The 25,413-nt window shown below is 29.6% G+C and overlaps 1 protein-coding gene and 1 long non-coding RNA gene across 3 annotated transcripts in view; one reads left to right on the top strand and one right to left on the bottom strand.

Moving 5' to 3' along the window:
- The window catches only part of LOC142328966 (uncharacterized), a 284,506-nt gene that overhangs the window by 123,664 nt on the left and 135,429 nt on the right, over nucleotides 1–25,413 (top strand). The window lies entirely within an intron of this gene.
- The window catches only part of LOC142328968 (uncharacterized), a 117,935-nt gene continuing 105,771 nt past the window's right edge, over nucleotides 13,250–25,413 (bottom strand). Inside the window, exon 3 of the long non-coding RNA XR_012757391.1 lies at nucleotides 13,250–13,928. This is a non-coding gene — a long non-coding RNA (uncharacterized LOC142328968). The remainder of the gene's footprint in view (nucleotides 13,929–25,413) is intronic.

The following is a 25,413-nucleotide window of genomic DNA, read 5'->3' as shown; positions in this document are numbered from 1 at the left end:
ATCGTTTTACATATAATGTATAAAGTAAGAAGAGGTCTTATAATCTAGTATTAAGAGAGCGGTATAACTTTAAAAATAAAACAAAATAACAAATAATCAGTGAATTATATAAACTAACGTATTGAATTTCATGATTATAATAACAAAATAATATAAATGAGAACATAAGATATGACAGGCGTAAAATTTATCCGATTCATGCACAATTATTAATGTATTAAATCTTTAAAGAATAAAAAATAAAAATATATTGAGCTTAAGTATCAATTTCTATCATGAAGAACTTAAAAAAAAGAAACAAAAACTTAAGTCTTTTCATCAATTTATCAACAACAAGGATCAAATTCTAATCTTTTTTTTATTTTTTTCTCGCATCATGTAGTGGTTATTCTTTTTTAACACATAGGCTACAACTTGCATAACATCAATTAACCTTGACATTATACAAGGTTAATGAAGCGTGTAACATTAATTTAAAAAAGTATGTATGTAATCTATCTGATTCTAGAATAAAAAATAAAACAATACAAAAAGAATAAGATAATTTATAATACGCAAAGAGAGAAGAGATATAACCTTGGAACACCTATTTGATTTTAATAGTTAATCATCCACTTCATTACAACTACGCACCGTGTGAAATACTATCAAGGTTAAATTTTTAAATTTACCCTAATTAAGCTATTTATCTATAATATAATCTATACTACACCAATTTAAGTAGAACTTTAAATTATAAAATTAAAAAAGAAACAAAAAAAAAAGAAAACGGAAACTAGAAATAAAATAATAAGAATAATATTACACGGCAAAATGTCTTTTCCTAAAACTTCCACCGTGGGAATTGTAATGTATTCTCAAAGACATGAATTTCTAGGAAAAAATACAGATGAAATCATTCCTTAAAATATACATTTTAATAAATTTATTTTCAAGGTTTATTAATGTTAGATAATTACGTGATACCCTGCAAAATAAAATATGTATCACTTCACCATAACAATTATTCTTGCATTATTTACTATTCAGTGAACGGATTTATTATAATATTACGTAATATATTTATAAAAACAATTACGTATTCGAAGAAAGAATACATATCTTCATCCCAATCAAAATCAACTATTTACCCTTTGCAGATGAAATTACCTTACTGGGTGAGACATGAGATGAAGCCAAACAATAAACTTTAGAACTTGAAAAACAAGCTACGAAAATAGGTTCAAAATCTCCTTCGATAAGACCAAAATAATGAAAAACATCAAAAATTCACAAAGGCATCTTAAAATTTGAGAACAGAAACAGCCAAATAATTTAAATATCTCGGAAAATGGATCAGCTGGAATGCCCTCGAGTAAAAATCAATAGAAATCAGAAGAAACAAAGTTGAACTAGACTTTCAACTTATCAAAAACACTTATAACAAAAAAGTTTATCCTGGAATGCAGAAATACAACACGGTAACCAAACCGGAAGCCAGTATGTAGTATTTTTCATCAAAGCTACGTCGAAAATTATCCATCACCAACTACGGCTCAATCGAAAAACTGGAGATCAAAGTAAGGAGATTCTTAAGGAAAATCCTAGGCCCCGAATTCCAAAACAACAAAAACAATCCACATCAAAAACAAAACCCTATACAAAAAAATCTGATGTGGACACCATATGACTTCCTTGTACGCCTATTAAATTATATATACATATTTTTCTTTTTTTAAATGAAAAGTACATAACATTTTATTTCATTAATAACGTCTGAGATTTTTTCATAATTTTTTTCTATTTTATTATTGAATTATTATTTATCGCACATTTTTTTTTACGATCAGAGATTAATAATTATTAATAAATCAATATATTTAAATTAAAAAAGTTAAAAAAAAGGAGATCAAATCTGATTCGAACCGATGTGCCATCCTCTTATAAAATCCAAATATTTCATTAATTAAAATTTTATTTGGCTATAACACTGGAAACAATGAAAATAAGGTCTCAATGACAGCTTATTACTGCAGTTAACAAAAATTCCAAAATCCAAAGTTTTGGGCTTATTTGGAGACACTTTTGGTTCAGTCGATTGCAATCAAAAGGGGTGGTACACAACTAGATGTTACAACAGTCCTAAATCTAAAATTTCAACATCGTTTTTACGCTTAATAGTTTTTGAGTTATGCGAGATACATACGTACGTACAGATGTCACGTCGAAACTAGTCAAAATGGATTTAGGGATTGTTAAAATGGGTATTTCAGTTAAAATCTGGAAACCGAAATTTTTTGTGATCACAATAACTTCCTTTACTTCGTACAAGGAAATAAAAACAGAAAAACTGTCAGACACAATCAGAAAAAAAAAATCGACTTATATGGACACATCCTCAGAACGACCGGAAACAGACTAACTAAACCAATCTTTGATTATTTCCACAACAAAAAAATACCAAATTCGGATTGGTCATATCATAGAAAACATGTTCCTGGAGAAAACCACCAAAACAATCACCAAGGAGAAAAAAACGAGGTTCCAAGCCAGAACCAAAACCAAATTCAAGATCCAATTCTCCCAAGAAGAAAGGAAAGTAAGATCGGAAATAATGAAACAATACTGGGTTTCCAAATTACCCCCAAGGCGGGAGAAACGAAAAAATGTTTCAAAGACAAAAAACCTAAAAAAAAGATTATAAATACTACATGCATTATCTGAAAATGATGGAACTTATACAATTAAAAACTATTGGTGTTCATTATAATATTTGCACTTTTAGCCATTAAAATGAATTTGCATATGGATTGTTAGGTTTGGTTTTAACTGCCTTTACTAGAAGGTTCAAATCCTAGTAAAGGCAGTTACTTTTATACGGATTTGAATACTAGATCGTGGATACCGATGTTCTTTGGTGGTTGGGTTTCAATTAACCACAAATCTCAGGAATGGTCGACCTGAGATTATACAAGACTACACTTCATTTACACTCATACATCATCCTCTGAAATAATACCTTACGTGGTTCCAGAGGCTAAACAGAAAAAGAAAAAGGTTTGGTTTTACCCAATAGACACTACTGCTTTAGGTTTAACTTTTTATATTGTCATCGGAAAAAAAAAAAACCTCGGGTATGATCGTAACAGCTAGAGCTACTACAGACAAAATCACACAAACGACAAGAATGTAGTAATTTTGCCGATCCCTAATCCAGTATGAAACCAGACAATGTTTGGATTTAACCCTACAGAACTCAACCGGGAATTCAGAACGGGACAATAAACCGACAGAAAAACTGTGAAACGAGACATCTACAATCACTCAAAGCGTCCCACAAGAAGCAAAGACATCCGTACCTCCTACAGTCTTACAATTTCTTCACCCACGATGGTAATACACATTTCTGGTCAAAGACTTCGGTTTATTATACATATTTTTCAATATGTTTTCTCTATGTAAAAAAGAAACCCATATATATTAAGCTTTAAGAAACCCACGTATAGATTACGCTTTTTTCTTTCTTGAGTCAAATCCACTTATCCTTAAAATTCTGCAGCAGGCTTAAGTACCGATATAATTTACTATAAGTAGTGCTAACATTCCTTAACGTGTTCAGTTTTAATGTTAGCAAATACAGGTAAAAAAACTGTTTTTCTTTCATCTTTATTTATGCGCAATCATGCATAACGAACTCATTTAAATAAAATGTTAAAACTCTACCATGAATTGTTTCTATTATTTTCATCAACATGATAGACAATATATATATATATATATATATATATATATATATCAACTTCATCAGTAGATAAATGTAGAGAAAATTTTACATAAAAAAAAATATCAGTTAAAAAAGCCACCCAATTACTCTCTAAAGTACCTCATAAATTACAAAACTTTTCAGCTAGTCTTAAAACCATAAAATAACCAACACATAAGTCTGGCTAAGTATAACTGTGCAAAGGTAGAGTCTCGGCCTTTCATCCGAAGATCCCAGGTTCGAATCCCGGTCAGGCATGGCATTTTCACACACGCTACAAATCATTCATCTCATTCTCTGAAGCAATACCTAACGCCGGACCCGGAGGTTAAAAAAAAACAATATTTGTATATATATAACAGTACAGTGCAACTGATACCCGTTTTCCTAACCAACAGCAGATTACTCTGTCAAATATACGTACGATCATCACGGAAGTAAGACTATCAGTACAGGCTCTCATTCAGGGAATTATTTCAGTTTAGATTTTAAAAATTAAACAGCCGTTACATTTATTTAATTTTCCAAAGTAAACTTTTAATAATATACGGTAATATACATTTTTGCTAAGGTTCATATTCTAATGTTCTTTCACGAGTTAAATAACTTAAGATTAATATTTTACGGAATTATTTATTTTGTATTAATTATATTTTAAAGTAAAATAAGCAAAACTAGTGATCAATAAAACCCGAAAATAATTTTCTTACGCGATACCTCAAAGCCAGTTTTTTCTTTTTCAACGAGCTTCCTTCCAAGATAATTGAATTTAATATTTTTACAAAATTTATTAATCCATTTAATATGTTCAAAAGATATTTTGGAATAACACCAGTAATTAAAAAATGAGACTAACCGAAGTGTTCACAAAGATCTCACTTTACATTATCAACTATTAACTAAATTAAAAACGTACCTTAAATTATGCATACAGAAACTAATCAAATTCATTTTTTTTTTTTAAGTATAGTAATAAAATAATTGCACAAGGAAATACGTATCGTATTTTGCGCAGTAAAATACACAAGACAGAGTATTTCATTAAACAACGATTTAAAATTTTGCATGCCCAATCTTTTAAATAAATATATATACTACAGGGCACTCATAATTCCATTGTCTTATTTAAATAACTAAATAATTCCATGTTTTAAACGCAAAAAAATCTATTGTTTTTTGTCTACATCATAATAAAATAACAAACTGTTACTTATACGTAAATTGCGGAACAAAATGTAACATAAGGCATTATATTAAAATTTGTAATGTATTTTAAGCCCGTATACCGAATCATAATATTTAGTCTGCCGATCTAAGAATGTTCCAACGGGTCTAAGCTATAATCAATGCATATAAAATTACCGCATTGTATTCTATGAGGATGACGTAATTTAAACTTAGAATGAGCCAAGTGTCGTATTACTGTTGAGTTGTATTGACCCACCCGACGAACCACACTGATCGCCATGGGCCGGGTTTTTTTCAGTACGTTACCTGCAATGCTAATTTATTCAAAATTATTGAATTTAATAGAGAATTTTTTTTTTTTTAATAAGACTTTGCTAATTGATTTACTTTTAATATGAGATGAACTCTTAAAATACAAAAATGATTTTTATTTCATTCAACGTCTGTGTATGGAGGAATGTAATGTAGATACTTAGTAGTGAATGAAAAAAGTCAAGTCTCACCAGAACTCAACGTAGATACTTTTCAGATGAAAGATAAAACCAACTATTCCTCCATGGAGGTTGTATTCTTAACTAATTAATAACAATAAATTTCAATAATTACCGCGAATAAAACCATTGTATAAAAAACAATACCACAATGAGAGATATCTTCTAGTAAATTTCACTATTTTTACTTGTACGAAGTAAAGGAAATATTGCGATCGCGAAAAATTTCGATTTTCAGATTTCAACGGGAATATCCATTTTGACCATCTCTGAATCCATTTTAACTAGTTTCGGCGTGACGTCTGTACGTACGTTTGTATCTCGGATAACTCAAAAACGATTAGCCGTAGGATGTTGAAAATTTGGATTTAGGACTGTTGTAACATCTAGTTGTGCACCTCTTCTTTGATTGAAATCGACTGAACCAAAAGTGTCCAAAAAAGCTCAAAATTTGAATTTTGGACTTTTTCTTAACTGCAGTAATAAGTCATCATTGAGAGCGGTTTTCAACGATATGCTATAGTGGTACTTATTTTCATTGGCTTCAAAGTTATAACCAAATGAAATTTTAATTAATGAAATATTTGGATCTTACAAGGGGAAAGCATATCGGTTCGAATCCGAATTAATTTCCTTTTTTTTAAATTTAAATATATTGATTTATTAATAATTATTGACATCTCAATGTAAAAATAATTTTACGATAAATAATAATAATAGCAATAAAAGAAAAGATATATATATATGAAAAGATATCAGAAGTTATTAATGAAATAAAATTTCATGTACTTTACATTTAAAAAAAGTGTTATGTAATTTAATAGGCGTAAATGTAGTGTCAACATCAGTTTTTTTATTGGACTTCAGATATAATTAAAAGGAAATCATTTTCAGATAAATTTTATAAATCTAGAAAACACTATCTTTCAACAATTAAAAATTAACCAAAATATTTCTACATGTTAATAAATTAGATTAAAAACAAATATCAATCCGCTTACGTAATCTAAATACAACTTAATAGAATTAAAATTGTTTCAGAACAGTAAATCGACAACTTTAGTAGAATTAAACTCTTAAAATAATTCATATATGTATTACTTTATATAAAAAAAAACTAATTTGATATACGAGTACAATAAGATTGCTTTATTGTATTATCCCGAAAGGCAATCATAACACCTAAGCATTGCTTTTAAAGAGTTTCTCATTTACCATTAATCATAAACCACTGGAAAACAGAATAATAATAATAAAATAAATAAATACAATAATCAAGGTTAGTAACATTAATAATATTAATTCAGCAATAAATCTGGTTACAAGGTAAATAAAAAAAATAAATATATTTTAAAAAATTTAAAAATTAAACGCTAAAGATTATTAAGTGCGTAGAAATTTTCGAGCAATAGCTATGTTGCAAAATGTAATAACAAATAATGTTATATATTATATTGTAAACAAATAACTTTAATAAGACAGATCAAGGAAAAAATAAAATAAATGTACCACCAGTCCTAAGTTTGAGGAAAACAACAGTTTGCGTTCAGATAACAATTTTTTCGTATATATTTATTTCTTATACAATAAATGCTTTATAATAATAACCTTCAATTAATCTTCTTTTTGTATTTTCTATAAAAAAAAACAAAAATTAGTTTATACTCAGTTCAACATTATATATTTTTCTAAACCTACTAGTTCACGAAAAGACCACCAAATTAATATTAATTGTAATTTATAAATTATTTTAAACAATTTGAATTTAAATCAAATTAATTCACCGACCTTCAAGGCTGAGTAGGTATAATCTCGGCATTTCGTGCGGAGATTCCGGATTCGAATCCCGATCAGCGTGGTTTTTTTTCATACGCTACCAATTTTTCACCGGGCTAATGACCATTACTTTTGATGCCCGTTCTTTCATAACAGAAAAACAAGTTAATTCTTATACATTAGTAAAGGGAAAAAAAGAATAAAATAAAGATTATAAAATATTCAGTTAAAATTACATTCCTATATGCACAGAGTGCTTACATTGTACAGATTGAACTTGGCGAGATTGCTATACGAAGGGGGTTGAATGTTGTCTTGAAGTATCCGTATGTTGTGTCCGGTGAACTGCCAAGTTTTTCTCGTCGGAAAAGATTTTATTTTTGGTTCTGATAGAATTTCTGCTTTACTGTTCAGAAGTGAACTTGACTGTGTCTTCATTTGACAGCTCTCCAACGATCATGTTGTTGTCAGTATGGATGTTCAGAACTTGCATCTGTATATTTTCAAGCGTGTAGGATACTCGATCTACGAGGGTCATCAACATAAGATGACGTTTAGCCCGGAGAAGATCCCGATGATGCTCCTCAAAGGCCGTTTAGTTGTGAGGCGGCGAGTCCGCGTATCGATGTTAGGCCAATGTATTAAATTGTTCAGGTTCAAAAGTACTTCGGGTTGTTTCTTGATGAGAAATGACAGTTTAAGAAGCACCGTCAATACGTTGCGGGAAAGGTCTGCTGTAATGCCTTCTCCCGAATTCGACGTGTAGTCAGTCCTGAATATCACTATGAATATCCTGTATAAGGGCGTCTGCGAGGCAATTATGCTATATGCGGCGCCTGTTTGGGCGGGTAGGTTAAAATTTAAAAGCATCGAGATATTTTGTTACGGGCTCAATGCCTTATATTGTTAACGGTAACGGATGGTTGACTTCGAAGAAAATAAAGGAGAGAGAACAGCATGGTGTCGCTCTGTAGCAAGCCAGAGAAAGAGTGTGGGCATTATACGCATGATCTTTTCCCTAATGTTATTGATTTGCGGGACGTCCCTTGGGTACACCCGAACAAGTATGTGACGCAATTTCTTTCAGGGCATGGCGCTTTTAGGGACAGACTACAGAAATTCGGCCTAGGGACTTTAGTATGTGTTTACAATGCGGATTATTTGACGATTCTTATCATGTGATATATGAATGTGCTAGGTGTGATTTTATGCGCACGGACACCATTAGTCGGCTTGCTATTATCGGTCGACGCTTGATCTCCGTGTAAATTGGAAAAACCGGGTTGAATGGATCATTGTAGAAAGTTTTATCACATACGTGGCGAAAAAAAGGATCGCTGAAGAGGTGTGATGTTCGCTTGGACTTTCCTTCTTTGTGTTATTGTTATTTTGTTTCATGGTTTACTAAACTGTTGCTGTTTTTGTGTCTGGTTATAATTTGTTTTTTGTTTTCGTTATATATGTTTTATTTTAATGTTATGTTATATTATTTATTGTTATTTTTATGTTTTGTTAGTGTTTTTGTGTTGCGTTTTATGATTCGTTGTGTGTCGAACTCATTTTTACCTTTCGGGTAGGTAGAGTTCAGTTCCTTCGTTCTTAGAAAGTCATTCAGTCTTGTTTGAGACTTGGCTAGATGTGTTATGTTTGGAATTTAGTAGTACACCAATGAGACTGGCGCTTGTGGCATCCTGGCTGAGGCTAGGCTGAAAGATATCATTGCCGAGGTATTGAAGATGACCTCCGGTAAAGCCCATAAAGAGCTAGGTACGAAGGGAGTGGCGTGGCGACCGAAACTGACACATGGAGGCTGTCTTTCCCTATGGGATCAGGATGGCCGCCAAGATCCCCTGATCTAATACCTCTAGATTTTTTGTGTCTGAGATGGATGAAAAATACTGTATTTAAAACAAAAATGCATTCTGGAGAGGAATTAACTGTCCGCATTATGAGTACGGCTGAGCAACTTAAGGACAGTTCTGAAGAAATAAAAGTTCTCTTAAAATGTTGTAACAGCAATTTTTAGTAATAGATTTTGTTTTTAAAATTTTTTCACATCACCAAAATGAATGTGTTTTTTTTTTTACTAAGAAATTTCATTCAGTAATACTCGTAGAAAACATACAGGTGGTTCTGTAAATATGCAATTTAAATACATTCTCAAAGCAACCAAAAGATTAATGCAATATTAGATCTGATGAAAAATAATGTATAAATAATAATAACAAAAATGAATAATGATTTCACATTTTTACGCATACATGAGCCAATATAAATTTTAAAGGTGTGTCTTAAACCTGTCAAATGATTGATGAATTGTAAATTTAATAAAAGACAAGACATACAAGTAAAACCGACGTAGCTTATTGTATTTATAATAACATGTAGGCATAAAGTAAAATAATAAAGAAAAAGAAGAAATCGTCAGATAAGAATTAGTTACAAGAAGTTCATAATGTCCGGACCAGAGGTGGTCTTTAAAGTGGATTTCGAGAACTGGTATGCCCTACAGCGTTTAAATACATTACGACGCAGTAACAAAACATATGCGGTCACGCGCGTGTGAATCCTTGAATCAATTATAAACTTTATTACTACTTTGTAAACAAAATAGAAAACTATTGAAATAATTTGAATTTTTTAAATTAAGAATATAAAAAAATGTAGATTTAATTACAAATAAAAAGTATTTTAACTGAACTAATATAATCGAAGACTAAAAACTAAACTGACAGGTTCCTGATCAACCTGTACGGTCACAGATGTAGACGTAGTCGAGGTACTTTTTTTTTTTAGCAAGAAGTGATTTTTCTTGTTATCAACGAATTTATACGTGAATTGAAATTTTATTCAAATTAAGTTTGATCGACAAAGATAAATTTAACACGTGGAGCAACCTTTACCTAGATATTTTTTTTACCAAAATTAATAATTTTACTTCTTCATGCATGTTCTTCCACAGCAATTTTAAATAAAATGAAACATTATAGGGCACGTAATGATAATTAAAAAAAAAAGAATTTATAAATGAAAGAATCAGTAAACACATAAATAACCAATTATAGAGATTTGTTTTGAACGGCTAGACTGAGTTATACACAAATAAAACAATATTAACGATGACAAAAAAAAAACGTGGAAAAACCAAAACAGGTTCTTTTTTTGAATTAATTTCTTTTTTTTTATGAGGGTCAAGGAGGGGAGGGTTCGGCCTCCTGGACCATCGCTGCGTTCGTTATCCTTATGGTTGTGAAAATAATACTGATAAATAAGAATTAAAGCCGGAAAAGCTCACTTTCCTTCAACGTTTTCCTCATTTTTAACGTTGAAGCTCCGATACTATCCTGTTGCAGAAGAAGTTACAGCTCAAGTCTGGACGTAGCGCTCTCGATCAGCAGCTAACCGAGAATCACGCACCTCAGCTGTTTCAGAGGCTCGAACCATTTTGAGCCTGCACCTCTGTTTCATACATTAGAAAAATAAGGATCGGAACAGGCACCTCTATCGCCCCTGATATGTACTACTTCGCGAGGAACCATAATTCCATCAATCTCGAAAAACATTTTTATTTCGGGTGAAATTTAATTATATAATTTTCGATTTAAAGTAAACAACATTAAAGATATTAAAATTAAAGAAAAAATTAATAATTTTACTTCGGGTTATTTCCGTTACCATGGTAAACGGGAAAGAATTAATAATCCCGTCTGTAGGGAATGTAACCCCTTTTTACTCTTTTAGGGGATGAAATTTGAAAACCCCTTTCTTAAGTTGGATGCTTAAACCATTATAAGAAGGCTACATGAGTAATTTCAAGTTTCTAGGTCTTGCGGTATGGGCTGTGCGTTGAAACTGTTTTTTTTATAAATATAAATTACATCTTTATTGATGTGTTATATTGTTTATGTATTTTTGGCTAGGGGTTTTATTCAGGTTAAAATTATCAACAAGAATCATAGCAATTCTATTAATTATATCACTCATACATATTTAATTTAATTGCGTTATTTTCTACAATTTTAAAGTAAAATTTAATAAAAACTATTTAATACTTGAACACTCGTGTATGTATACAAACGCAAAATAGAGAACATAGTGGAAAATAATGAATCATACAAAATTGAAAATGAAAAATAAAAGAGGAAGATCTGCCTACATAAGAAATATGAAACTGAAAAGACATTCTAACCATTCTAACCAGGAACAATATAAATAATAGGATGAAAAACTTATATAAATAATAACCATTTATAAAATTACACCAATATTAGCAACACAAATAGAAAATTAAAAATAATAATAATAAACCTACGTCCCAAAACCGGTTCACCCCAAAAACAAAAAAAAAGTGGGGGTAATGTTCCTACGTATATAGGTAGATGAGTTAGCGTATTTGAAGTTTGATAACTTTTGACTGGAAAATCTGATTTTGATGAAACTTTGAACGGTGACCCATGTATATGGGGAAATTTTTTGGTAGAATTTTGGGGTCAATATCTCGAGGGGGTGAGTTTTGTTTGGGGGTTCAATTTTCTCAAAGTTTTTACAAATATAACCCCGCTTTTTATTAAGCTCAGTACATGGATGCATGCTTATCATACAATTTTTTTTTAAAGAATTTACCCCAAAAATAAAAAAAAAGAAAGCTATTTATTTATTGAATATTTTTTATCCGATTTTTTTTTGTCTTCCCAGGCATAGTAGTAGTGCAAATGACTCCAAAAAATATTTTGGGGGCAATTATAGTGGGTAGGAGAGTCGACTCCTTTTTTTAAAACCTTTTTAATTTATTTAAATTTTTTATAATAATAATATTACAATAAAAGTTATTCAAAATTCACCTCCCCAACCACCAAAAAATAGATCTTAGGTAAATTTTTATTGGTTGAACATTTTTCAGTAGATTTTTTTTTTAGTTTCTTCCATTTAACACAGCAAAGGTAAAAAAATCAAAAAAAGTTCTGGAAGGTGAATTTTTGGAGGTGGGGAAGCAGAAATAAAAAAAAATACCGATTTTTTAAACATTTTTGATAATTTTACAATAAACCTTCATCGTAAATTACCCTAACCCAAAAAAATAAAACTTCGCTAACTTTTTTCATGTATCGTTATTTTTCCACTATATAAGAATAAATAATGAATGCCTCTAAGTATTACAACTTTATTGAAAGCTTTCTTTAAATTTTATTCATTAATATCTGGTTATTTATTTTTTATTAATTAAAAAGTGATTTTTTTTAATCTATAATGTACTAGTAATTAAAACTAATCAAAATGTAAATAAATAGAAACCCAGTAATGTCGTAATAACGTGATCTATCACGGTTTTTATTCTTATACACGCAATATATGTTGGCCTATAAAGTATATGGAATAAATACTAATGGTAATTACACTACGATGAGTAGTAGAAATTAGTATTGTTTAAATATTTCTGAAATCAGTAATAAAACAACCGTTCCTTTATTGTTGTTTTATTACGTAAAAAAAGGTTTACAGTAAAAACATAGTTCAGATTATATTAACTAAATATAAACTAAAACTTAAATATAAACTAAATATATATATATATATATTTATAAACACAAAATTTCTTTTGAACTGAAATTTTAACGTAATATCATTTAAATAAATTTTTATGTCAGTTGAAAATCCTTTATATTTTTTACGAGCTTAAGTACGGATCCTAGACTTTTTTTTAGCTTCCGGGACAACCGTTAGGTATTGCTTCAGAGGATGTTTTAGCGAATGAAAATACCATGCCTGACCAGGATTCAAACCCGAGACCTCCGGATGAAAGCCCGAGACGCTACCGTTCGCGCCACGGAAACCTAAATTATTTTTAAAAATTCTAACAAAAAAATCATTAAAAAAAATTTCAATTTAAAACTTAAGCGACAACTTAAGATAGGAGAATCTAGTAAAATTAGAGTTTTAAATAATGAAAAAGTACTTTTAAAAGTTGATATGATTAATTAATACGATCATGCAACACTGCACCTGCATTTATTAATGAGATAATGATTTATTATCTTAATTGAGGTAATAATTTTTTATTCTTTATAAAATAATGTAAACATTATCTTTAGTTAAATTAATTAATGTCCAGGATATTAAGAAAAAAAAATAGTTAAAAGATAGTCGGACGTAAAACTTTGTTTGTAGAGAAAGAGGAAAAGGTTGTTCTCAAATGGCTTCTATGTTCAAACCTTAATCTTGAGAATTTTTTACTTTAAAAGGAAGTTTGTATAATAATTATTCTAATAATATTAATAAGTTTCTATAATAATTTATTCCTGGTTTAATTTACTAAGCATTTGGCACCGTTGCTATTAATACAACAATTTTATAAATTAAGTTTCAACTTACTAACAATTAAAAAAGTGTAAATCCTAGAACTTTCCGAGCTGTTACTCCATCTTCAGGGATTTTCTAAAAGATGTTAATTTAATTCAAATCAATAATCGTTTTTAAATTAAACTATTATGTTCATAATAGTCGGTTGTCAAGAATAAAATTAATTAGTATTTCAATAAGACAGTAACGTCGTGTTTTTAAGATGTTTGCGAACATAAGAACTTAAACAAAGTATCTGTGTAGAATCACACTCATTTTGTCGCTACAAATACTCCATAACGATAGTCGTGTAGCGGCCCTTAGTAGAAATCGTCGCCTACTGCTTAACGGTGATCTTCTTGCACGGCTTTTACGATCTCGTCTTCGCTCAAAATCTACAAAAAAAGGCAATTAAAAATATCAATTTTTTGAATTAAAAAAAATTTTTTTAGTTTATTTAAACTTTTAATAATAATATTACAATAAAATTTCATTATAATACACTCCCACCCTCAAAAAATAAATCTTAATTAACTTTTTATTGGTTCGACATTATTCAGTGGAATTTTTTAGTTTCTTTATCATAGTAAACTTAGACAAATCAAAAGATTTTCTTGGGAAGTGATTTCGTGGGCGAGGAGCAGAAATTTTTTTTAAAAATGTAGATTTTTTGAATTCTTTAAACTTTTTTCATGTATCATTCATTACTTTTCCACTGTATAAGAATAAACAACCAAGGCCAGGAAAGTATAACAACTTCGTTGTGAGCTTTATTTAAAAGAAAGAAGTCAAAAAAGTTATTAAATTAACAATAAAGTGCAGTAATTAAAAATTGTAATTTTTATTAATAGAAGACATATAACCGTTTTTATATGTATGTTAATTTTAAACAATTATTTCACGTGAGAAGATTTATCAATTATCTAATAATTAATAATTTATTAAAAATATTTTAGATAACTGTTTTTAAATAACATCATCATTAATATTAAATAATTATAATGAACATCGAATAGTAACGGTATATATAAAAAGAGAATTTATTTTAAAACTGTGCGTACGGTACTTGAATAATATAATAGCAAGCAGTTACAAAATACAAAAGTAATAAAATACAAGTTCCTTTATTTTTAATTCAATTGAGACTTCGCATAAAAAAATATGAACTATACTACATATAATTAATAACGAAAAATCAAACCAAAAATAGATTGTACTATCATTCCATTATACTATTCTACTAAAGGGCATTTGTATGTGGGTTCGTCTCCCTTAGCTTAGCACCAGAATGTACCGATCACTAGCGGAAAATCCCGATTCGTTAGTACATGTCTCGTGGTGGTCAGGTGTTGTTAAATAATAAATAACACCGGTCAAGTATGGGCAAAGTTCCGTGTGTTTTCGATTGAAAATAAATCGAATAACGAAGCGGGTTACTTGGTCGATTCCTTTTTTTTTGTAGGGATCCCATTTTAATACGAGATAAATCGTTTTTATCCTACAACGAATTTTACAGGAAGAATTCAGTAAGATATGAAACACTATTAATAATACTAAATAAAAAAAAAATTGCAATACATTTTGTTCATCACATTTCTTTCGTTGATATCTAATATATCATAAACGGATTAAAAAACCATTAGCTCAACAGAAATATGTTTAGGCATAGAGTTGTATGTAGAAAATAATGTCATATTAAAATATAAAAGAAACTTCATGTATGATCGAACAAAAATTTAAGCTTGATAGAATTTGTTTTGATTTCAATTTTTTGCTTAGAGTTGAAGATAGAATTGTTCATAAAGTTCCACATAGATACTTGCTCATAGATAATTTTTTTTGGAAAAAAGAATGATCACTAATCTATATATATAAAAAAGGAGTTGATTACTTTGAAATGCAAGATTAAGGACCCCATAGGTATACAAAAAATCTAATTCGGCAAAAAGTTTCTTTTAATTGCAAGGGTGGTTTTTACGTTTTTCTTTTCTACTCCCGGTTGTCTACGGGACGCTATGACCAATTATAAAAATTCAAATGACTTATTTTTTACCATGTTGACTGCTAACGTTTGCATAAAAAAGATGTACGCTGGATCATTCGGTTATCCGTTACTTTTCCGAAATTTACTTATATCTCCGAAACGGTACGACCAATTTTAAAAATTCAAACGGTTATTTGATAGCAGTACAAGGATTAACGTTAAAATTATGAAATAGAAATAAGAAATCGAAATGAATAATTAAAGTACCGGATAAACAAATAGTAAAAATCTTTTAATTACAGTAATTTTTCGTAATGCGCAGTTAATGTGAGGCACGCAAAAACGAATCGTGTCTTGAAAAAATTTTCAAGACTATAAAAAAAACGCACATTTGGCTGTACCTCATGGGTTGTGTGGAAAATAGAAACGATTATTTTGTAAAATTTTAGTGAATTTTATACCTACAGTTAAAGTTATGTATTTTCGCACAATTACGAAAAATAAATCAGTTTTCAAAAACTGAAACTCCTTTTACGCCCCAAAGAGCAGAGCGAAGCGATGCCGGGCTGAACAGCTCAAAAATTCGTTTATAGGTACCCAAAAATCATAAATACAGATCAACTGACTTCTTTATACCAGTAGATGCCGAAAAAAGCAACTCATTCTAAACACAAAATACCTGGAAAAAAGGAACTATGTTAAAATACATTTATTATAGTAATATAACACAAAAAGCAGTTTTTCTTATAAAATAATAATTATAATTCATTCTGCATTATCCAACAAAAGTGTAAATGAACACAAAAAGAACGAAAAGATACTTATATTTTGGTATTATTAAATAACGGTAAAATGTAGTAATAAACGAAGGCATTATTTTTGTTTATTAACCGCACAACGGTTTTGGCGAACTGATATATCGTTATACACCAGAAAACTACATATCCATTCTCACGAATAATGAGTATCTTCTACCAAACTTACTAGTGATATTGAGGAGTAAAGTGATCTTCTTCAGTGTTAAGAAGGCCTCCTTCAGATGAAGGCGGAGTGTCCCGTTGCCTTCTTCAACTGCATGCAGTTGCATGCGGGTGATGTTGAAGAATTTCAACAACTGCCAAATGCAGGTGATGTACAGCCGTACAGGCAGTTATGTTCCATTTAAAGACTGGATGCACGTTGAATATCATTATGTTTGTAGAAAGCAACTCTGATTGGTGTTCCTTGAACTAAATGCTTTTACACGTAACATAGGCGTGAGAATGATTATTTTAATCTGAAAAAAAACAACAATTTAATGTATTCCTTTCTGTATAAAATAATTTATTATATTTACTCTCACTCAAATTATTAGGAAACAAGCAGAAAACAAAGTTGTAATCCTTTTCTGCCATTGATTATTTATTCTTATATAGTGGAAAAATAATGATACATGAAAATAAACAAAAAAAAGATTTAAAAAATTCAAAAAATCAATATTTTTAAACTTTGATCGGCTCCTCCACCCCCAATATTGCCCTCAAAGTATTTTTTTTTTTTTTGGGTCGCATGCACTACTACTATGCCTATGAATTTTTTTTTTTAATTAAAAAAGATTAATTAAAAAATATACAATAAATAAAAAGATAGTTTTTCGACTTTTGGGGAAGAGGGACTTTTGGAACAAATTATTTTTAAAATGGTACGATAAGCATGTACGAATGTATTGCGATTAATATAAAGTGAGGTTATATTAGTAAAATTTTGAAAAAGATGACCCTTAAAATAACTATTTACCCCATTCCCTAGAGATATTGACCCCAAATCTTTACCTACAAAATACCCCATACACACGAATCTGTGGTCGAAATTTCATAAAAATCGGTTTATACAGTCAAAACCTTTAAACACCCGTACATACAATAAACCCTCTCACTTTTTTTTTTGTTTTTTTGGTGTCCATGGGGTCACGAAACGTCGAGAAGTGGAAAAAACCATACCCCATTTTTTGATTGATTATCATATATATTTTCCTTCTTGTAGCATAGCATAGGGTTTTGATGGCAGTAAAATAAAAATGAGAATAGAAACTTAAATATATCTTAACACGAATTGAATATAATTTCACGAGTAGGTACTAATGAAAGTTTCGAAAAAAAAGTAATGTTTAATCCATCGGTTAGGTTTACTTGTCACCATTCACATAACTGTTGGGATTAACAATTAATTGTATTTGTCATTTGAATATTCAATAAATAACTCTAAAAATAAAACTACAAGTTGGAGGCTATAACTATTTTTTTTTATTTAATGAAATTTAAAATCTATAAGTATAAATAAGCCAAGTTTCATATATTAAGATTAATATTTAAGAATAATAATAAAAGCGTAATGGGAGTGTTTACTAATAAATATAAGCTATTATTGATGATTACATACATTTAAAAAAAATTAATTACTTCACTGATTATCTAAAAAAATTCTGTATTAGAATTTTAAACACATTTTTCACTCGCTAAAAAATTCATTATCATCAAAAAACGTTTCTGGCAATTCTCTATCAATCTGTTGTGGCCGGATGAATATATAAATCAAAAACAGTATAAAGTACAGTTAAAAAATAAATTTACTAAAGTTTAATTGTAACAATCGTTTGTTTGATATAAATCTCAATTTAAAGTGAATTAATCCATGGATCGGGAGGCAATCGCTGATAGGAAATTACTTCTTTACTTAAGTAAAGTGACCTTTTAACAACTTTATACCCTTTTTATGTTGCACGGCTTCAATAACTGGTTGTTTTGACTCATATATTTATGTATGCGCGCGCGCATACGTGCGTTTAACTTAACAATAACAAAGTAACTTACAATTCGTAATTACCTTTTAATTACACTTCTATATATCTATTATTTTGTTTTTATTTTCTTAGTAATTAATACATACATTGTTTCATAATTTCTATTTTGATGTGAAGCATCTTAACGATGAGATATCATCTGGCGTTTCTTCATGCAATTCAATCTATCTTGGAATATATTTTCTCGTAATTTGGGATGTTGCATTTTTAAACGCTGTGGGAAATCTGCTCATTTCTTCATTAACAGTTCTAATTTTTAAGTCTCGTTGGATACTTGAGCTAGAAAATATAACATAATGAGTTTACGACTGGGTGAAAATGTACGGTTGAATTAATTATTTTTCCACTCGTTTGAATCTCGTATGTTCAAACCGGTTTGAGAACAGTTTTATACATCATTATTTTGCTGAAGTAAGATAAATTCGATGATTTTCCCTAAAGGTGGTGGCAAACTAATCGATTTCAGCGTTGGATTGATTCAATTGAATGTTAGATCCAACAATAAATATGGTAGAATGTTCCTTCGTACAGGGCATACAACAGTCGAATAAAGTTGAAACTAACCATCCTAATCTTCTTTCTAGTCAGTAACTTTAATTCCGCAGTGGATGAAAATACTGTCATTGTTGCAGAATTGGTGATAATTTATTGTGTGACAATTTATTAAAGAAAACTGATTACGGTTCTTATGGTCAGGATTTTTTTTTTTTATTTGTGGAAAGTTCAATGAGTAATGAAAAATTATTAGAATTCATCTGAAGTCCTTTTATTTTCCTGTCTAGCGTTACATTAGAGGTATAACTGTAAAAAGTAAAGTACGGTAATCGGTTCAATCATATGCGGTTTTCATCGAACCTTCACGTTTTGACACTTAAGGAACCTAATAAACCGGATGGAAATTTTCCGTATGTACGTGTTTGTGTTCGGTGAGGCACTCTAAATCACTTTATATCACCAGAAGTACTCGACCAATTTTGACCAAACTTGGTCAGATTACTTCTGTATATGGGACATTGATGTCCTATAAATCAAATTTTCAACTTAAAAGTCAAGAGGGTAAGGCTTTAGAGCAAGGTCACTCTCAGTATCTGGAGATTTCGCCTAATTATAAGACTTTAATTAAAGTCTTATTTTTCTTAGGCACGTTTGTTAACAATTAAAAAATAATATTTCTCGAAAAACCTTTTTACAAAATTGCACCCACATTCCAAAAAATGGATCTAGACTAGCGGCTAAGTGGATATACTGAGCCCCCGTAAAAGAAGACACCCTCTGCCATCCCCTCCGTTCCTAGATCTTATGGGCCCCCTTACCGGAGGTCATCTTCGAAACTTCGGCTTTTGACATATCCCAGTCAGCCACGAGTGACATTCTCATCGGTGTACTACTATTTAATGAACTCAAAACAAAACACATCTTACCGAGTCTTAACTAAGACTGAAAGAACTTAACGAAACAAAGGGGGTACTACGTCAATAGTACCCCCTGTCACCACAAGAAGCGCTAGTGTAGCACTGATGTGCTAAATTAAGTTGTGTGTGTATGCGTGTGTAAGCCGCGTGACGGGAAAGCCCTAAAACTGTGTTGTCAGCTTTTTTTATTATCCATGATAAAATATTTAAAAAATAGTAAATTAATACCACACTAATACAGACTAAAAATTAAATATATAATGTCCGATATGAACAAACGCCGATACAGTAGTGTTCGTAGAGTACTTACGATTGGGTAAAGGTAAATATTGGATGGAGAATATGGAAGAATGCCGAATATGGTAGGGCGAACAACCGAATGTCTCTTGGATTCATAAAAAATACCGACACAGTCCTAATTGTACGAATGTTCCAATATTCGATGCGACGCTTCGCACTCGTTTCTTCTCCACATAATCATCCAATTGAGCGTCCAACGTTGAATCGCATAAATCGAATAATCTGAAGTCACCTTAAATCAAGTGATTGAAACCAATGATTTTGTTTTGCTTCCGTTTTGTCTATATGTATATATATATATATATATATATATATATTAAGCAAATATATGTCAAGATATACTCGGAGTAATAATCTATACTTTTTCTCGAGACTAGAAAACAGATCTACACTTACCTCCCAGCTGGTTATAACATATTAAACATTAATATGATTTCTTATTAATATAAAATTGTTTTTTAGGTATATTACACATTTTAGTGTTTTATTTCACGAAAATTATTTACGTGATTTTTGTCATTATATAATTTTGTTTCTGCCCATCTGTCAACAATTTAAAATTAAGTTATTGCCAGTTGTTTCTGCCCATTTGATAATAACTTAAAAATGGCTGTCAATAAGTTAATAACCCCGTGTATTGAATGCCCGGGGAGGTAAGTTAAGCGGCTAAGAGAAATCGAAGAGGAGATCCAGAGGTCAAACGTATGTCTCGCTTATCGTTAAGTATGTAAAACCATTTCTTTCTATCGGAAGAAATGCCGATCTTTCTGTCCTAGTGTACCAAAATAGCCTCCAGATAACTTTTGCTAGAGATAGTTTATTAGATTTATTGCTTTGACTAATGAACTTTATTAAAACTATATATAAATAATATAAATAAATAAATATATATATATATATATATTTTTTTTTTTTTTTTTTTATTAATAAAAACCCACTAAAAAACCTTTAGAAATTAGTTTTTCCAATTAAAAAATGGTCATTTAATACAAAGTTACTACAATTTTTTTTCTTCATTAGTAATGATATAGGATACAATTAAAATTGAATCTCACTCAATTTAAAACCGTAAAATTAGTGATTATATTTCTATAGAAGTTTTTTTAAATTTTATCAGTAAGAATAAAAATAAAAATACAACCTTTATCAAATAAAATAAATTTCTAATTTGTTAATTTATTAGTTCATAAAATTAGCTAATTTTTAATAATTACTTATGAACTTCTAGGTTATTAAAAACACGGTACTCGTAAAGAGCCTCTTATAGATATGAACGGCAAAATGTTATCACTTTTATACTATACGTTTTGAGATTTTTAAAATATCTTTTCTTAGTAACACAAAAGAAAAAAGTAAAAAAAAATTCAAAGGTATAGCTTACCACTACAGTAGAAAACGTGTTAATTATACTTTTAATTTACTCTTATTGTTGAACTCCACAGAGAGTAATATGGTCAGCTGATATACTTTTTCGGTTTCTACTTGTAAAACTAAACAAAACATTTCCTTAGGAAAAATGACAATTTCTCCTTCGTTCTTCCCCTGTCCGCCATTTTGTTATTTTTATATAAAAATGTATATATCTCAAGTTGGGATAGACGAATAACATTAATATTTGGTAAGCGTTATGGTATTAAAATGTTAAAATTAGCAAAAAATCAGGACTTAAACACCTCCGCAAATTACAAAATGGCAATCATATTTTTTTTTTCAATCCATTATATCACCATAAATAATAGTTTTATCAAAATTTATGCTAAAATATTAACCCTTTTATTCTGAACAAAATTACATTTTATTTTTTTTAAATCGGTTAACAAATAGTCGAGTTATGGGAGAAAATTGATGTGGCACAATTTTGTGTCATAATTATTAAATCTATTATTGTGAGAGAATTATTACTTTATTTGATACTAATTTACAGTACTAGAATTAACAATAAATAAAAACCATTAATATTTCATCGAACTGAACGTAAAGCGGAGGACTGAAAACAGATATATAATTACAACATCAATTTTCTACTACATTAACAGGAGTATTTTGATTATTTAAATAATAAATAATTGCAATAATTATTGAATTTATTAAATAAATACTCAAAAAATTACGGTGTTAATTAGTCAAGGTTAGCGAGCGAAGCGAGCGTAGGTTAAGTTTGGTTAAATTATATTTATAAATAACCATTTATTAAAATTAATAAAGAGACTGTTCATTTTCCACCGAAGTCCGATTTACTACTTTGTTTTTAAATAAAGCTGTAGCTACGGTGGCGTTAATACGTAAGTACCAAATTTTTATATAAAAACAACAAAATGGCGGAAAGGGGGAGAACGAAGGAGAAATTGCCATTTTTCCCAAGGATATTTTTTGTTTAGTTTTACAAGTAGAATCCGAAAAGGTATAGCCAGCCCACCATTTTAGAAACACTCTGTATAATCAAACCGTAATAAAATTCTCAGGCCACCAAAAGCATAAACTCATTCGAGCAGACCTAAATTTATTCTTTATGAAAGAAAATTCACTTAAGTCTGTAAAAATATAGAAATACATTGAAGAGTTCACAAAACTGCTGCTATTAACATAAAAAAAATTAACTTTTAATAATTCACTGATGAAAAGATAATTTTTTTTCTAGTACAATTAAGTCATAAAATTTTCTTTTAGATCGGTAATGAATCGAAGAACAAAACATTTAAGAATATATCCGAAATTTCCGTGGCTATATATTTTTTTTTCCCGACAAGCGTGTGAAAGTTGAGGCGATCGTGTTGGATTCAGAAGTAGGTATGTGGGCCACAACATAGTACCGACTACGACATACAAGTTTTAAACATCAAGTGACTGACTATATAGCCGTAGTCGCTTCATGTCGGTTCTTGTGATGTGTATAGCCTTTAAATATACTCGTACAGCCTTCATTGATTTAATACACATCTTTGCAGGTTCCAAAATTGAAAGTATGATTTATTATATAGCCTTTCACATAAACATATCCATTGTTTTTCGATTAATAGATAAAAAATTTCTCTTTAAACATTTTCATAATCGCAAATTAAATATAATCAGCGTTACTAATAATTTTTTCATCAATGATTCTTTGCACGCTATAGGAATTTGTGTTAGATAAATTCAATGAACTTATAATCTCTAATAGATCTGATGTGTTAGACTAATTGAAAACTTAACATCAAATAAGTGTTGCACTGCTTTTGGCTTTATATCTCAGAACTGACCGAACCGATATTCTTCACACTTGCCTCAAAAATTTTATATATATGAGGAATTAATTATTTTTTATTTTTTCAAAATTCGTTAAGGAGTGGAAGGATATCGCGAAAAAAACCGATACCTTCAATGCAAATATAGATTTTTAAAAAAAATCCAAGAAATCGACTCCTACCTATTAAAATCGAAATATATGGTTTTTGTTTCTTTTCTCTATTCCCTTTTAGGTTTAGTTTTTTTTTATACATCACATATGTGGCTATCAAAAAAGTCTATAATTTTTCTAAAATTATAGACCCCGGGGGACCTTAAACACAGAAACGTTTTTTTGAAAATTTTTACGCTCTTTTTTAGCCTTTATTGGAGAAAATATTAAATTTAGATAATCTTTACTTAGCAAATTTGTTAAGTTTAACCTAAATGTGAATACGTATAGTAATCTTTTTTTAATTTATTCCCCAAATCCAAAAAAAAGTAATATTCTGTTTGTTTTGCTTTAATTTTTATTAATTTTCTTTTTCTTTGTCACTTTAAGGGCAATTAAAATTTAAGTAGTATTGACCCCTACAATATATCCTTGATCCAAAATAAGGAACAATCTTTTTCATTACTATCATAAAAGTTACATTTTATTTGTAAACGATTCTTTATTTAAATTTATTTATCTTCATATTAAGGATCACTTCTTTATAAAAAAAAAAAACTATTAAATTGTCCCTATAGAGTATCAGATTAAAAAACTGTTATCATCGTTTTCATAAACGAGAAAACTGTAAGAAACTGAGAAAAACTGTAACGTAAGAAAATGAGAATACTGATTTCCTTATATCAGTACGGTCACACTAGTTTACTGTAAGGTTAAGAATAACCATTCCTAACTACGAGTAAAACAGCTACCTTCATGAGAAAAAGTTAATAATTACGAGAAGAACTTTAGTCAAAACATACCTTAACTGGTAGAGGACAGTAAGAACATTTTAAAACATTTTTGAAGATTTCATTGGGCATAGAATCGAGGGTTAAATTTAAATAATGAAATCGTATAGATAAACAGAAAAGTTATTTTAGAGTAAAATAAGACTTTTTAAAACTTATCGAGTGGTAACATCTCGGCCTTTCATTAGGAGGCCCCGGGTTCGAATCCCGGTCAGGCATGGTATTTTCATACACGCTACAAATCATTCATCTCATCCTCTGACGAAATACCTAACGGTGATCCCGGAGGTTAAAAAAAAAATATTATCGATTTAATGGAGTAATCGATTTTTAAGTTTTAATAATTCCCTTTACGTGAAAAATAAAAAAAAGGTCAGAAAGCTATGATTTTCAGAGTACATCACACCCCATACGTTCGATTAACTAGTCGACCCTACCTACACAAGCATAAAGTTTAAACTCACTCACTACTGTGACACTGCATAAACGCGTATGAAAAATAAACAATATTTATTTTTTGTCGCGTATGAAAGTCAACATAACCTTAATTTGAGGTTATTTTGTCTGTTGTCGACCTTCAATTGAGGGTAACTCATCTTCATTAAATTCTCGTAAACACAACTGCAGATAAACTACTACAGCATATCTAAATTTAAATGAAATTGATCAACTAGTTTTGGACATTTTTGAGACTCAAAATTTTATACATGAATGGTATTTTCGTAATGTAATCCTCATACCTCAAAACGTAAAAAAAAAACTCAATTTCACTCTCCAATCGCACCGTGCGACCGAAAATAATATCGTACTTTTCTTCGAAAGGTCTATAAAAATAAACAACGATTATTCCCGAAAAAAAATATATCCCGAATCATCATTCTGTACAATGCTTAAATATTTAAGAATTATCGTATCATTAGTAAAATATTTCTTAGAGAAAAACTAATTAAAAGTACATCTTGTGTGGATGTGGATGATCCACATCCACATTTAAATTAAATATCCCATTTAAAACACATCAATTACTAAAATTACTAACAATTACTTATCCCATAAATTGACTAAAGAGTATTTTTTTTTTTTTTACAGAACCAAAATTAATCAATCTATCGATGATTTTTGAAATGATGTTAAAAAAAAATACCTTTAGTTTTCTATCCGTTTGTTTAACGTGTACGTCA

The sequence above is a fragment of the Lycorma delicatula genome, chromosome 8 (assembly GCF_047948215.1).
Source record: "Lycorma delicatula isolate Av1 chromosome 8, ASM4794821v1, whole genome shotgun sequence".
In the NCBI taxonomy this organism is placed as follows: domain Eukaryota; kingdom Metazoa; phylum Arthropoda; class Insecta; order Hemiptera; family Fulgoridae; genus Lycorma; species Lycorma delicatula.
This window is presented reverse-complemented; position numbering and strand designations above follow the sequence as displayed.